Source organism: Cervus elaphus, chromosome 28 (assembly GCF_910594005.1).
Source record: "Cervus elaphus chromosome 28, mCerEla1.1, whole genome shotgun sequence".
In the NCBI taxonomy this organism is placed as follows: Eukaryota; Metazoa; Chordata; class Mammalia; order Artiodactyla; family Cervidae; genus Cervus; species Cervus elaphus.
Genome location: NC_057842.1, coordinates 55,724,552 through 55,741,935, shown reverse-complemented (window position 1 = coordinate 55,741,935; position 17,384 = coordinate 55,724,552). Strand labels below are relative to the sequence as shown.

General features: G+C 35.8%; 1 long non-coding RNA gene across 1 annotated transcript in view; it reads left to right on the top strand.

Moving 5' to 3' along the window:
- Positions 1–17,384, top strand: part of LOC122685590 — a 402,095-nt gene that overhangs the window by 175,403 nt on the left and 209,308 nt on the right. The window lies entirely within an intron of this gene.

Below are 17,384 nucleotides of genomic sequence, written 5' to 3'. Positions count from 1 at the left end.
GCCATTTTATAGTCTGCTCATATTAACATATGGATAATTTAAAAAATATTTTTATCAGAAGCATTACACTAACTAGTAGCTCTCTAGTAAAGGACTCAATGAATATGAATTTGAGCAAACTCTGGTAGATAGTGAAGAACAGGGAAGCCTGGCATACTGCAGTCTATGATGTTGTAGGGTTGGACATGATTTAGCGCCTAAACACACACACACATTGACACACACACACATACAGTAAAGGATGAGCTGCTTTAGGAGTCTAGAGTCACAACAATTTCACTGATATTGTTAGTAATAAAAATTATAATTGTCAACCATTTAAAGTTTTTATTTAATTTTTTAATTTTTATTTTTTTCCATTTGTTTTTATTAGTTGGAGGCTAATTACTTTACAATATTGTAGTGGTTTTTGCCATACATTGACATGAATCAGCCATGGATTTACATGTGTTCCCCATCCCGATCCCCCCTCCCACCTCCCTCTCCACCCGATCCCTCTGGATCTTCCCAGTGCACCGGCCCCGAGCACTTGTCTCATGCATCCAAGCTGGGCTGGTGATCTGTTTCACCCTTGATAATATACATGTTTCGATGCTGTTCTCTCGAAACATCCCACCCTCGCCTTCTCCCACAGAGTCCAAAATTCTGTTCTGTACATCTGTGTCTCTTTTTCTGTTTTGCATATAGGGTTATCATTACCATCTTTCTAAATTCCATATATATGCGTTAGTATACTGTATTGGTCTTTATCTTTCTGGCTTACTTCACTCTGTATAATGGGCTCCAGTTTCATCCATCTCATTAGAACTGATTCAAATGAATACTTTTTAATGGCTGAGTAATATTCCATGGTGTATATGTACCACAGCTTCCTTATCCATTCGTCTGCTGATGGGCATCTAGGGAAACTGGAAATTGAACTGCCATATGACCCAGCAATCCCACTTCTGGGCATACACACCGAGGAAACCAGATCTGAAAGAGACACGTGCACCTCAGTGTTCATCACAGCACTGTTTATAATAGCCATTTAACGTTTTTATGGGGCTCACTTAAGCTCTGGGAGATTCCATGAAGAATAAACATGTATGAAATAGTTTCCATGCCCATCTCAAGGATAGAGTAGAACAAGAATTGCTAAAGAAGAGTAAAATGTTTTCTAAGTGAAAATTTGACCTGTGGATAACTGGGCCAAGGGGCAGGAAAAAGTTATATCACAGATTCTTGCGTCATGTGAAATACATTTAGCCAGAAAACTGCAATGACCACAAGTAAGATAACTAAACAAAAAGAAAAAAAAGGTGAAACTTGAGATGAGAGAATATTAATTAACAAGTTTTTATGAAGTGTATATGTTTCTTAATATATAATTAATAAATTTTATCTAAATTTTGCAAATCAGTTTAAAGTGGTGCAAGCATATTTGATTGTCATACACAATTAAATTGTATTTAAAGGATTAAAATAAGAAATTTAGAAGAATATAATGACAAGCTTAGGAAAGTGAATCAGGTAAGAAATATGAGGATTTAATTATTTCTTTTTTAATATTTTATAACAGTAAGCTTATTGATATTATGTGACATTTATAAACAAGGAATGTCTTTTAAGTATGTTAAATGCAATTATTAAGCTCAGTAGTAAAAACTGTAAAATGAAATCTAAATTTGATAAAGCTTCAGACTATAAAATGTGAGTTATAAGATCTGGTGGTAGGTAAGACCTTTGTTTTTCTTGACAAGAACAAGGAAATAAAACACTAGGCACTAGATATTTTTGACACTTTTGAGGGAATTATCTACTAGACAGTATATCAACAGGGATGAGTCAAGTGGTAAAGGATTATAGAATTTAGGTCAAGGTGAAAATGACAGAAAATCCAAGGGAACAGGAAGGCTTTTTATCAGACATTTCTTCTTTCATTTTATATGATAAAAGTGAAATCTGCAGTCATTTTTAGAAGTAAAGCTTCTTTATGTTATCTTGCCCAGTTGAAAAAAAAATATAGCAAACGCATGCACAAGTGTGTGTTTGTGTGTGGGTGTGTGTGCCGCAGGTTGTGTGTGAATGTGCTGTGGTTCCTAACCGCAGAAGGCCTGTGGAGGTAATGAGGGGGCGGCAGGGCTTGTTCCGCAGAACCCTTAAGGGCATTGGAGAAAGGGAAGATAATAAGCCACTGAGAAACTATCTCCCTGTAGCAGTATTTGAATCCAATCTAAGAGAAAAGGAAGGTAAAGTCAGAGATAGAAACAGGTGACATTGTGCAGAGATGTGAAATCAGGCACTTAAATCTGCTTCTCTAGTGGTGCATGTTGATGGAAAAGTAATTGTTTTCAGGCCTAGAAAATAGTAAACATAAGAATTATAATAATAATTACAGTAGCTACCAATTGAACCAGGCTTCTGTGGTGGCTCAGGGGTAAAGAATTCACTTGCAATGCCAGAGATGTGGGTTCAACCCCTGGATTGGGAAGATCCCATGGAAAAGGGAATGGCAACCTGTTACAGCATTCTTGTCCGGGAAATCCTATGGACAGGGGAGCCATTGTGCTGTTTAGCTGCTCAGTCGTGTCCGACTCTTTGTGACCCCATGGACCGCGTCATGAAGGTTCTTCCGTCCTTCATCGTCTCTCAGAGTTTGTTCAAACTCATGTCCATTGAGTCCGTGATGCCATCCAACCATCTCAACCTCTGTCACCCGCTTCTCCTGCCCCAAATCTTTCCCAGCATCAGGGTCTTTTCCAATGAGTTGGCAATTTGCATCAGGTAGCCAAAGTATTGGAGATTCAGCTTCAGCATCAGTGCTTCCAATGAATATTCAGGGTTAATTTCCTTTAGGATGGACTGGTTTGATCTCCTTGCTGTCCAAGGGACTCTCAGGAGTCTTCTCCAGCACCACAGTTTGAAAGCATCAGTTCTTCGGTGTTCAGCCTTTTTTATTGTCCAGCTCTCACGCTGGTACATGATTACTGGAAAAACCATAGGTTCAACTGTCCAGACCTTTGTCAGCAAAGTAATGTCTGCTTTTTAATACACTGTCTGGGTTTGTCATAGCTTTTCTTCCAAGGAGCATGCGTCTTTTAATTTCAGTCTATAGTCCGTGGGGGTCTTAAGAGTCGGACACAAGTTATCGACTAAACCACCACCACCAGTTTAAACACCATCTTACTATGCTCTTTTGTTTCCTATGAATTAATGAATTTGGCAGTGTTTTCTCCATTGTACCCCCAATGTCATGTCATGTAAGAACAGTGAACAGCATTTCAATCTCATCCTTCACTTATGCACCAGGTAACATCAGCAAGCAGGGAGATGTTGTAGGAATTCTGATACTGTCTATCTTTTTATAAAAATAATTGCTTTTCTTTTTTTTTAAATTTATTTATTTGGCTGCACTGGGTCTTCATCACAGCACATAGGATCTTAGTTGCAGCGTGTGGGATTCAGTTCCCTGATCAGGGATTGAACCTGGGCCTCCAGCACTGGGAGTGCAGAGTACTAGCCACTGAACCACCAGGGAAGTCCCTCCTGATGCTGCCTCTTAATAAGCCTGGGCGTGTTTCAGTTTTCTTATCTGTGAAAGGGATACTTCTGATATGATTTATTCATGCCTATCAAATGAGGTAATGTATGGGAACTATCTGTCTATGGAATATAATAAGAATTTCACAAATAGAAAAAGAAAAACAGCAGAGGAAGGAAGCTTGGGATGTTATTTTTAATAATAACAGATAACTATACATGTACACCTGATTTCGAGTTTCTGTTTCCAGAAGCCATTTCTAAAAACAGAGACTCTTTGAGTCATATTATGCTGTGTAATCTGAACAAAATACCCATTTATGTAAAGCCTCAGTCTCCTCATCTTTGAAAGTGACATAATGGCCGTACTTAGATTCTTAAAGTTGTGAGGATTAATTTGTTAAGTACACAAAAATTGCTTAAAGAGGGCTGGTGTGAATAAGAGCTCCATAAATGTTACTTATAGCTGCTCTAAGTATATTTTCTCCCCACGAACCCACTCTTTTTAATGACACAAACTTCTCACCCCAGTGAAATGAAAAGGAAAATAAGTATTTAGGAAGAGAAGGAGAAAACAAATGAATGTTATTTGGAAAGTAGTATTCATGTATCAAGTTTACTTTTCTACAAAATTTGGAAACTAGATCTGCTTTTCCTAACCTTGTCAAATTATTTAAATTAAAAAAAAAAAGCAAAAAAAAACCAATTGTCTAATACTGACTGAGTTCTTAATTCTCAGGCACCTTGTTGAACACTACTTGGTATATAAGATTTAATCCTCACAACACTAAAACAAGGTACAGTAATTCTTCCAACTTTGCAGAGAGGAAATTGAAGTTCAGAATTGTTAAGTAGCTTGTCCAAGGTTATATAGACATGTATATTAGGTCATAGATGTATGATGTATGATTTAACAGAGTTGAAATTCAAAGAGAGTGATAATTAAGCACACCTCAGTTTAAGTATTTATTTGTTCCTGTTCAACTATTCCCAAGAGAACTAGAGTTTCCAAATAATTATAAATAAACAGATAGCCAATGCCCAGTTCAGGAACTGTTTGGATGAGCCCAAAAAGTGTCTGGCTTGCTTGTTTTCCTACTCATAAATCAATTTTGTAATTGGTTATTAGCCAGCAAAGGGTCTCGAGCTATCTAAAAAGTGATGTGAATTCTTATTGAAGGGGGTTGTAAATTCTTTAAAGTCTCTGTTAAACTGAACAAATCCCCAAATAAACACACTAATTTTACAGAAAGTTATCAAAAACCCCTAGAATAACACACACATTGAAGACATATTCCATAACACTTATACACTTCAGTTAAGTTCTGAATAAATAGCTTAGTACAATATTAGTATCTCATTCCTTTTTTCTTTTATAATCATTTTAAAAGGAAGCTCTGGATTTCTGGCCCTAAGCTAGAAGACAACTTATCTCAGACAATCAAAAGAAACCATTGTATGGTGGCAGAGGGACCCATTTACCAGACATGCAGTGATAGAGAAACTACAAATCATTTATATAGCTGAAGAGAGAAAGCACAGAATGATCTAACTGTTCTCTGTTTCTCGTTTTTCACTTCCAGCTTTGATCCACTCTCAATACCATGTTATTCTATTCAGTTCTCCATATGCATAAATTTAAGGGATAATGTTATTCCCTCCTAATTTCCTATACTGGTATACTTGGCGTGTTTTAACAAAACTTAAAAATATCTCTCTAAGATGAATATAATTTCTTATGAGAATCCTAAGCAGTAATAGCACAAATTAATATTAAGTGATCACTCAGAGTCAGATACTTCCCTAAAAATATATCATTATTCCATTTCTTTAAAATGAAACTTGCATCTAGTAACATTCACTCTTTTTAGGCATCTGGTTTAAGAGTTTTGTTAAATCACCCCAATCAATTATAGAATACTTTCTTCACCCTCTAAAGTTCTCTTGTTCTGCTTTGGGGTCAGTTTCTCCTCCTACCCATAAACCCTCGTGGTCACTAATCTCCAGTCTATATCGATTTGCCTTATCCCATTTTAGAAGTAAGGAAACTCATTTTCCAGAGGTCAGAAGTGAGTAAGTGGCTAGTAAGTGGCAGAACCGGCATTCAATTCCACATCTGTCTGACTCTGTAACTCTATGTACTTTATGTTCTTGTGTCTCTATAGTATAATCTTCCCCATTAGTTCATTAATGACCTTAAATATCCTCTTTTGCTATGCTTAGTTTATTTTTAAAACTAAAATAATTGAATGTAGGAAATTATCTCATAATAGTATGAGGTGAATTAAGTATATATTAAAATATGACTGCAACTTAGCTGTTGATTGCTAAAATTACACTAAAAAATAGGGAAAGCATACACTGAGCATCTCAACATGGCAGAATCATTTTTGAGATATCAATTTGTGTTTTTCTCTGCATTTCCCCTTCATTCCTGTTCAAAGCAGTGATATTCTAAGCAGGCCCTTTGAAACGCCGAGCCTCAGGATGTTTTGTAGGAGGAATGGCAGAGTGTCAGAAGCCTTTCAAAACTTGGAGACTCAGAAGAAGTGAAGACATGTGTCTGGGTGGGAGAAAGAGAAATGCTTTGGGGAGCAAGGTGAGAGAAAGGAAGTCTTTTTCCAAATTGAGGAAGGAGACAGAAGTTGGAGAATTCAAACAGCTAAGATCTGTGTATCATTTAGTGGCAGCAACACACAGAGCTTGCAGGAATTGATGATTCATTAAGGAAAACAAAATAATCACGTTCTGGGGTTTACAGTGATACCCATGCATGAAAATAAGTCTAGCGGTAACAAGTTGCCAAATTATAAATGGCCATACATGCCGAGAAATTGTTTTCTTGTTGGTAACCTGTGGACTGACAAAAAAGCCTCACACACACTGGCATTTACTATGCATTGTACACGTGAAAACACCTAATGCTCGCAAGCATATAGTATTAGATTATCATTAATCCCATTTCACAACCAGAGGAACTAAGGCAAAGAAATGCTATATTGTTTGCTCAAGATCACACAAGTAAGTAAGTGGCTCAGTCCAGTTCAGTTCAGTCACTCAGTCATGTCCGACTCTGCGACCCCGTGGACTGTAGCTCTTAGTGTGATGAGTTGCATGAATATTATACAATATACACAAAAATAGAAATTAAAGACTGAAATGCAAACAAATGTGAAAATATGTTCTGTTACATCTTCTAAACTTGAAAAGATCACCTTTTGCAGCCTACTGATTTAATTTCTAAAACTTTGATATCATCTTGACTTTAACAATTAGGATGCTGTCTTTACTTATATTTTGAGAGGAGGATTTTATTCCTTTACAAAGCAAGCAAAAGAGAGAGAGTTTTATTCCCTCAAAAAGTTTTGTGGACTAGACCCTGAAGATCATCTTTGGAATAAGAAAGAAGAAACATATGGAAATTAGTAGCAAACTGTCAAAAGTTTTCTGTGTATTCTTGCCACTCTTCTTACATGATTTGAACTGAAACAGACATGTTCCTAGCCTGAAAGCTTATGTGGTACTGTCCAAGTCTAGTGAAATTTCAGTGACTTGACTTTAGATTGGGAGAAGAAAACTGATATTGACAAATAATTGGACTTAAAGTAATGCACTCAGATTTAGGGTTAGATTTTTATTTTAGCTCATTAAAAGAATAGAGACATATGGCATTATTTTTTATTCTACTGAGTGTGTGGGCATAAATATATTCTAAATACATTAACAGTATGAAATTTAATACACTTTTAAGGATCAGTTATGATATGACTTTTAGTGGAAGTTTCTGATGGTATTGAAAGCTAATCACAAGGCATTCTTTGTTCTTGGATTTGAAGAATTAATTTTGTTAAAGTGTCTATACTACCTAGTGTGATCTACAGATTCAATGCTATGCCCATCAAAATCCAAAATAAATGCTTCATAGAAATATTTTAAATATCCTTAAATTCATATGGAACCACAAAAGACCTGGAACAGCCAATAGTTTTTTGAGAAGAAGAGCAAAACTGGAAGCATCACATGTTCTAATTTCAAAACATATTTCAAAGCTAGAATGATTAAAATAGTATGGCACTGGCATAAGGACAGATGTATATACCAGAAGAGAGACATCGGAATTAAATCCCACATATACAGTGAACTTAAACTTGACCACAGTGACACAATGGGGAAAGGATATTCTCTTTAGTAAATGATGTTGGTACCGCTGGATATCTACATACGAAAAAATGAAAGTGTTCCCCATTTTCTACCATATACAAAAATCAGCTCAAATGGATTGAAGACTTAAACACAAGACCTGAAACTATAAAATGACCCACTGAAATGTTGTGAAGTAATTAGCCTCCGACTAATAAAAAAAAAAAAATTAAAAAAAAAATGACTAGAAGAAAGCAATGGTAAAGCTTCTTTATATTGTCTTGAAAACAATTCCTTGGATATGACCCTATAAGCATAAACAAGAAAAATGAAAATTAAAAAGTAGGATTACATTTGACTGAAAACTTTAGCACAGCAAGGGGAAAAACCAACAGAGTTAAAAAAGAAAAAAAAAAAACTTACTGAATAAGAGAAAGTATTTTAAAATTATGTATTTTATAAGAGAATAACTTCAGAAACATAAATGCTAGAACTCAATAGCAAAGAAGCAACCCAATTTAAAAATGGCCAACAGAGCTTAATAGACATTTTTCCAAAGAAGACTTACAAATGATCAGCAAGCACATAAAAATGTGGTCAGCATTACTAACCAGCAAACAGGGATATGCAAATTGAAACCACAAACCTCACACCTTTTAAAGGATTCTCATTAAAAAGATAAGCAATAAAAAATAAATAAAAAGATAAGCAATAACAAATGTTAGTGAGGAGATGAAGAAAGGGGAACATTCACGTGCTGTCGGTGTGAATGTAGCCTGGCACAGCCACTAGGGAAAAACCGTAAGGAGGTTCTTCAAGATATTAAAAATAGAACTACCATATTTTTGAGCAATCCCACTTCTGGGTATATAACCAAAGAAAAGGAAACCATCATCTTGAAGAGATACCTGTACACCCACATTCATATTATAGCAGCATTATTCACAGTAGTCAAAGGATGAAAACAACCTGTCAACAGATGAAAAAGAAAATGTGATACACACACACACAGAACATTATTCAGACTTAGAAAAAAACCCTGCCAATTATGGCAACGTGGATGAAAAGGAGAGTATTACACTAAGTGAAATAAGCCAGACAGAAAGATAAATACTGCAAAGTATCACTTTTATGCGAAATCCTGAAAACAAACAAAAAACTGTGCTGAGTTCATAGAAAGAGTGAAATCACAGAGGAAAATGGTTGCCAGGGGCCGGGAGTTGGGGGAAATAGGAAAAGGTTAGTAAAAAGGTACAGGCTTTCAGTTTTAAGATGAATAAGTGTGAGGATCTAATGTATAACATAGTGGCTTTAGTTGATGACACTGTATTGTATAATTTTAAAAAAGGATATATGAGGTGATGAATGTGCTAATTAACTTGATGAGGGAAATCTTTTCACAATGTACATGTGATTCAAATGACACTGTATGCTTTCAACATATCAGTATTACACTTCTGTCAATTATATCTAATAGAGAAAAGACAAAACAGTTTGAAGGGTATAAAAAGTGCTATGTTCATTACCTCATTCAACAGATGTTTATTGAGCATCTGTGTACTTCTGGGTTTTCCTGGTGACTCAGATGGTAAACAATCTGCCTGCAATGCAGAAATCTGAGTTCGATCCCTGGGTCAGGAAGATCCCCTGGAGAAGGGAATGGCTATCTACTCCGATATTCTTGCTGCCTAGGAAGCCCAAAAACAGAGGACCCTGGAAGGCTACAGTCCATGGGATCACAAAGTGTCAGACACACTGAGTGACTAACACTTTCACTTTCACTTTTATGTACTTTTAGAGTCCTGGGGACCCAAAAAACGAGAGAGGGGAAGGGAGAGAGAGAAACAATCCCTACCCCTTAGACCTTTAGCTGGGAGAAGACCATTAAGAAACACAAGTAATGTCAGATGATAGTAAGTTTTATGGAGGGAAAAATATTTTTAGAGAGTAATACATGTATATGAGAAGGTCTTATTGATAGTGTCATTAGGAGGAAAGAGTTAACACAGCAAATCTGATTCTTCCATCTTTGAATGGCTCCAGAGGAATCTACAAACAGGTTTGATTCTTGCTCAACCCCCAGGACTGTGACCTAGAGAATGTTCTTTGTTGTTGATTAATAATGTTGGTGCATGTATTCAGAGCAATGGGGCGAGCTTCACCAGATTGTCAGTACTTATTTTGTGTAGACATTCAAACTGATGATACACGTGGCCTTATTGTTGGAATCTTATTTGGAAAACTCAGCAGTGGTCACAGGATTGGAAAAGGTCAGCTTTCATTTCAGTCTCAAAAAAAGGCAATGACAAAGAATGCTCAAACTACCACACAATTGCACTCATCTCACACACTAGTAATGTTCAAAATTCTCCAAGCCAGGCTTCAACAGTACGTGAGCCATGAACTTTCAGATGTTCAAGCTGGTTTTAGAAAAGGCAGAGGAACCAGAGACAAATTGCCAACATCCATTGGATCATTGAAAAAGCACGAGAGTTCCAGCAAAATATCTGTTTCTGCTTTATTGACTATGCCAAAGCCTTTGACTGTGTGGATCACAACAAAATATGGAAAATTCTCAAGAAATACGAATACCAGACCACCTGACCTGCCTCCTGAAAAATCTGTATGCAGGTCAAGAAGCATCAGTTAGAACTGGACATGGAATGACAGACTAATTCCAAATCAGGAAAGGAGAACGTCAAGGTTGCATATTGTCACCCTGCTTATTTAACTTATATGCAGAGTACATCATGCGAAATGCTGGGCTGGATGAAGCACTAGCTGGAATCAAGATTGCAGTTGAAAGTCTCAGATATGCAGATGAAACCACCTTTATGACAGAGAAGAACTAAAGAGCCTTCTGATGAAAGTGAAAGAGGAGAGTGAAAAAGTTGGCTTAAAGCTCAACATTCAGAAAACTAAGATCATGGCATCTGGTCCCATCACTTCATGGCAAATAGATGGGGAAACAGTGGAAACAGTGAGAGACTTTATTTTTTTTTACTCCAAAATCACTGCAGATGGTGACTGCAGCCATTAAATTAAAAGACACTTGCTCCTTGGTAGAAAAGCTATGACCAACCTAGACAGCATATTAAAAAGCAGAGACATAACTTTGCCAACAAATGTCCATCTAGCCAAAGCTATGGCTTTTCCAGTGGTCGTGTATGGATGTGAGAGTTGGACTATAAAGAAAGCTGAGCACTGAAGAATTGATGCTTTTGAACTGTGGTGTTGGAGAAGACTCTTGAGAGTCCCTTGGACTGCAAGGAGATCCAACCAGTCCATCCTAAAGGAGATCAGTCCTGAACATTCATTGGTAGGACTGATGCTGAAGCTGAAACTCCAATACTTTGGCCACCTGATGTGAAGAACTGACTCATTTGAAACGACCCTGATGCTGGGAAAGATTGAAGGCAGTAGGAGAAGGGAATGACAGGATGACAGAGGATGAGATGGTTGGATGGCATCACCGACCCTATGGATATGAGTTTGAGTAAGCTCCAGAAGTTGATAATGGACAGGAAAGCCTGGTGTGCTGTAGTCCATACCGTCACAAAGAGTCAGTTCGACTGAGCGACTGAACTAACTGAACTGCATTCTGTTACTATATTATGTGGTCAGCCTGATATAATAGCCCTGAACCTGGAGACTGAAGTTGGCTTCCCTGGATAGAGATGCTCCACCTGTGGGCCTGGAGATGTTTGGGGGAACATGATGATGTTTTAAAAGTGCTGCAATAGATTGAGGCTGAGCACTGGAGGAGGGGACTGTTTCCAGGTAACACTACCTTCTGAGTGAATTAATTATTACCTTCAGTTCTTTACCACATTCTGGATTTTCCTCTCGTGTTAATTTGAAGTGATCATGACCCCTCCCAGCACCCTGCCATAATTGATTAGATAGGGATGGATATTGGCCCTCAAATGGATCTAATTGATTCTTTCTCCTAAGAATTAGGATTTAGGACAACAAGAGTCAGAGAAGTTATATTTGAGGAATAGAGAATGAGGAGAAGTATATATCTATAAATTGAAAGGCTATTTTTTTAAAACAAAAAGTAGAAAATCTAGATCGCAGAAGAAGGAAAAAAAAAGTGCCAAGAATAATAACTGGGAAACCAATCAGCCTGGGCTCTGGGCTCAGGAGCAGGCAGGTAGTGCAGGTCGGTCAGATGCGGACGTAATTTTGGCATCGGATCTTACGAAGATTCTGTATCTTTTCAATAAGTTCTTAGCTAGTTCAAATGAGTTTCTTTTCTCTAAAGTGATCCCTGAGAGAGCCCTTCCCTTCAAGTGGAAAGAACACCCTCCATAACATTTTGAGACTTTTTGTCTACTAGAACTTTTCAAGGAAATCACCTGGGCAGTTGCTAAAGTGTGGGAAATTCTGAGCAGTGCTGATTTTCTGGATGTTTATCAAGCTCTCTGGGTTCCAGGGATGCAGGTGTATGGACTCCCTCTGGAGGGATCTCAAATTGGATTTGTAGCACAGTGAATATAAATGGCTACCAAAGAGATTTAAAATTAAGTATGAACACAATTTCTGAATGATTTCATATACTGTCAAAAGATTACAGATTCTTCTATAGCAAATGGTTTATTACTAGTAGCTTAAAAAATCAAAACATAGTTGTCGAAAGATAGCATTAATGACAAAGTGATAAGTGGAAGGGATGGATAAGTGACAAAGAAAAAGAAATCAATAGGAAAATGTTTTTCACAGAATTATTGGGAAATACTTATTTTTAGGTTTCATAAAGAAAAAAGCTTGGAAGACATTTGAAATGTCAAACTCAACACAAGTTTGATTTTTTTTTCTACACATGAAAAAAGAATCCCTAGAATGTCGGTCTTCAAATGTTTACAGGTGTGGATAATTAAAATGCCATACTTACTTTCATTTGATTGTATGAGCATTCTCATGTTTACAAGTGATTCTAATCAATTTCACTAAGCATGGGGGGAACTTCTACAATTAACAAAACTTTATGTACAATTATGAGAGTTTAGAATTATAATTTATATTACATTTCTAATTAGTATTTTCATCTCCTTGAACTTCTAATTTTCTTGGGGATCCAAAATTTACAAAATGACCAAAATACTTTTCATTATTTTAAATAAAACAATTTAGGAATGATAGAAAACCATCAGTAAATTAATATTTCAAAATATAAGCCCATGCCCACATTTAATGATGATTATATGAAATAACATTCAACTTATTTGTTCAGTTTCATTGTTTATTAGATTTTTGAGATAATTTTTATATGAATACATCTTCCTTTATCTTATAACTGATACATGTTATCTGAGGGCAGCAGACATACCCTGGATGACTCTACTAATACTCAAGATGGATTTAGACAGCTGTTCTTTCCAGTCAGTACCTGGGAACATGTATAATGTGTAATAAAGCTCAGCAGTGAAGAGAAAAGCCTTGGAGTTTTTCTCCAAGAATCAAACATTTATTCCATTTCCAAGGCTTAGTGTCATCAAATATAAATTGAGCTAATAATTTCCTCTTTAAGAGTTGTTGAAAATTATATGAGGCAATATACAAACAGACACAATGCATGCTATATCCTAAAAATGCACACTTGCTATCACTATGATACTTGTATGAATGGACATTATTCCTTTATACTAAAGACACTAGGGTAATGCAATTATCATGCTTTTTGATATTTTTAGTTTATTTCAAATTGCTCAATTTGAAAAAAAAACTAATTGGCACAGATGGGCCAGAAAAATTTAAATATTGAATTTTGAAGGGCAATGTAATAAAAATTAATTAAATCTAATATTTTTGACTCTGAATTCAGTAGGACAATGTATCTCACATGAGAAATATTCCAGGGCCAAACCTCTCCAAATTCTCTGTGATAATTCTGAGGTGATGTGTAGGAATCTGCCTTATAAGTAGATATACCAACTAGATCAAGTAGATTTTGAAAGCAAAATTAACAATGAAATAATATGATGAATAATTAACATATCAAAACCAAACTGATTGATACCATTGTTACCATTCTGGTAATTATTGCTATTCAGATTGCAATTAAAAAATTTATTTTTTATTCTAACTTGTGAGAGTGGTTGATTATATTCCAGTTAACGACTGTGATCTGTGACAAAATGGTGATAATAAATAATGAAATAATAAATAATAAAATAAATAAATAAATAAATTAAATAAATAAATAAAAATAAAATAAAAAATGTGTTGTTTACTTATATTTATACTTAATCTCTGACCCCTTTCAAAGGTTTTAAATGTCAAGGCATGAAATTGGAAACTTCCTAGTTTCAATAAGTAACTCTATATTCACCTATACTCCCTGAGAAGCAACTTTATTTTCCAACTGATACAAAGCAGAAGGCTAATCTTCTTTCCTCTTATCTGGTGAACTTTAAGCCAAAAAAAAAGTGTGAACAATTACACCTGAAAGTTGACAATGCAAAGGGTGAAAACTAACAGAAGGAACTGCCAAATAAGCAAGCAGTTACTTAGGATGACAATAAGAGACATGATTATCTGCAGTATAATCTGTAAGATGAGCCTGAACATAAATTAGGTGTGGGTATAATACTTTGGCCACCTCATGTGAAGAGCTGACTCATTGGAAAAGACCCTGATGCTGGGAGGGATTGGGGGCAGGAGGAGAAGGGGACGACAGAGGATGAGATGGCTGGATGGCATCACCGACTCGATGGACATGAGTTTGAGTAAACTCTGGGAGTTGGTCATGGACAGGGAGGCCTGGCGTGCTGCGATTCATGGGGTCGCAAAGAGTCGGACTGAGCGACTGAACTGAACTGATGATATAAAAATTTTATTTTTACTGAATAGATGTGCAGTTTATCTCCTGAGAGTGATCAGTATTATATTTATAGATAAAATTGTGAATTTCAGTTTTTAAAATAAGATATTTTACTTAAGCAGCATTTAAAAAATTATTAAAATATTGAATCTTGAATCATATGTTGGAAAGGTCTCTAATACCAGCCCTGAACATGCTAACATTATAAACATGCACACATATTTAAATGTCAAGTCCCTGAATGCCCATACATCTCACAATTTTGTTTTGATATCAAGTTTTTAAAATGTATGTCTGTGAATATCCTTGAAAAATGATAGACAAATGATAAATGAAAAATGATAAACAAACACCAGGTGTCATTTATGTTTTCTGATATCATCATAACTTCATACCACAGTACAAATTTCTTCATGTTACTTTTAAGATTTTCATTGCCTCATGACTATTTTGTTAATGATGTCTACAAAAAAATGTATAAATTTATGTTAAAAAATCAGTATAAACTTTTGAGGAAGTATTTTGAATTAAGAATAAAACTGAATTATTAAAGGTAGACCATTGAGCACACACATTTCCAGTAAGGAGTTTAAGTTTCAGAGAGACTTCAGTCTCTTGCAATGCCAAAATAATTCAGATATACAGTAGGGTTTAAAAGGAAGAGAAAACAATACCAACAAATGATACAGAAAGAACTCAAGGTTGGAAATTTCATCAGGTTACAAACAGAATCAATCATATAAGTTAACAAAACCTGGAAAGTTACATGAATTCTTACACTTGCCTGGTTGTAGAACCATTTTAAAAATGCTTTCCCTATTCTTTTATGACAAGAAAAAAGAGAAACATCCAGAGAAAGCTGAGACTCCAAACTATTACACTAAATAGAAGTCTAAAATCATGTTATCTGTTAGATATACAAAAGGGCAGCCCAAACTGATATAAAAACTGGTACAAGATGGATGACATTCAGAAAGCTCATGATGAATATGGAGAAGCCCTGTCAGAGCACCTCTGTGGTTGAAAGCAAGAAAGAATTCCCAGAGCAAACAAGTGACTTGGGTTGAGATAAAAAGAAGCAAAAGTGTCCAGAACAGAACAACTATGAGAAAAAGAGAGAATAATCAAAGAAATCTAAAGAAAAAACTCATACTTTAAGAACAACAGAGAATAGAACCACCCATGGGAATTTTAGCACTTTGAGAATGTTCAAAGAAAGGATGAAAATATTGTAATTCATACAGGAAAAAAAATAGTTCATTTTGGAAACTATAGGATGAACAAACAAAATTTATAAGATGAAAATGAAAGGCATTGGTATTTTTTTTTTCCATTGGTATTTTTTTAAAGGTGTTTCTGTGGTTGGAACAGGAACAACTGAAGAAAAAGTTATATATTGGGAAGTTATAGAGTTAAATATGAAAAATACAGCACAGATAAATATGATCTTGGAAAATATAAATAAGCTGTTAAGAGACATTGAAGAAAAATTAAGAAGTTTCAGTGCATAACTAATAAGAGTTCCAGATAGAGAACAGAGTTAAAAGGTGAGAGGATGTTTTCAAAGCCATCATGAATTTTAAAATCCAGAATTTATAAACAAAAAGAAATATGAGTCCTCAGAAATGAAATAGCATGCAGAAAACCAAACAACATATATAAATAATATGCCTATATCTATTTGTGTTATAGTGAAAATGCAGGGCTTCCAAATGCAGTATGTAAGAGATGAGAAAAAAGTCTTGGAGAAGTACCAAAAGGAAAAATAAGATTTAAAAAAAAAAAAAAAGATTATTTTCAAAGAATTGGTAATCAACTTTAATTGCAGAGGTCTCAGCAAAACATTTGAAGTTAGTTACAAAGTAAGGGAAAGACTACACAAAAGAACTACACAAAAAAGATCTTAATGAACCAGATAACTACAATGGTGTGATCAGTCATCCAGGGTCAGACATTCTGGAGTGTGATGTCAAGTAGGCCTTTGGAAGCACTGCTCAATAAAGCTAGTGGATGAGATGGAATTCCAATAGAGCTATTCAAAACTCAAAAGGATGATGCTATTAAAGCCTTGCACTCAATATGTCAGCAAAACTGAAAGACCCAGAACTGGCCTCAATTGGAAAAGATCAATCCTCACCCCAATCCCCAAGAAGGGTAGTATTAACAAATGTTCAAACCATCAGACAATTCACTCATCTCCCATTCTAGTAAAGTCATGCTTAAAATCTTACATACTAGGCTTCAGCATTATGCAAACCAAGAACTTCCAGATGTCCAAGCTGGGTTTAGAAAAGACAGATGTAACAGAGATCATATTGCCAACATTCACTAGATCACAGAGAAAGTAAGGAAATTCAAGGAAAAAATCTATCTTCTTTCGTTGACTACACTAAAACCTTTGACTGTGTAGATTATAGCAAACTGTGGGAAGTTCTTCAAGAGATGGGAATACCAGGACATCTTACCTGTTTCCTGAGAAACCTGTGTGTGGGTCAAGAAGCAAGGGTTAGAACTCTGTATGGAAAAACTGATTGGTTCAAGATTGAGAAAGGAGTACAACAGGGCTGTCTGTTGTCACCCTGTTCATTGAACCTATATGCTGAGAGCATCATGAGGAATGCCAGGCTGGATGAGTTACAAGCTGGAATCAAGATAGACAGGAGAAATACCAACAACCTCAGGTATGTGGATGACATCATTCTAATGGCAGAAAGCAAAGACAAATTAAAGAAACTTGATGAGGGTGGAGGAGGAGAGTGAAAGAGCCAGCTTAAAACTAAATATTACAAAAAACTAAGATCATGGCATCCAGCCCTTTTACTTCCTGGCAAGTAGAAAAGAGGAAAATGTGGAAGTAGTGACTGATTTCCTCTTCTTGGGCTCTAAAATCACTGCA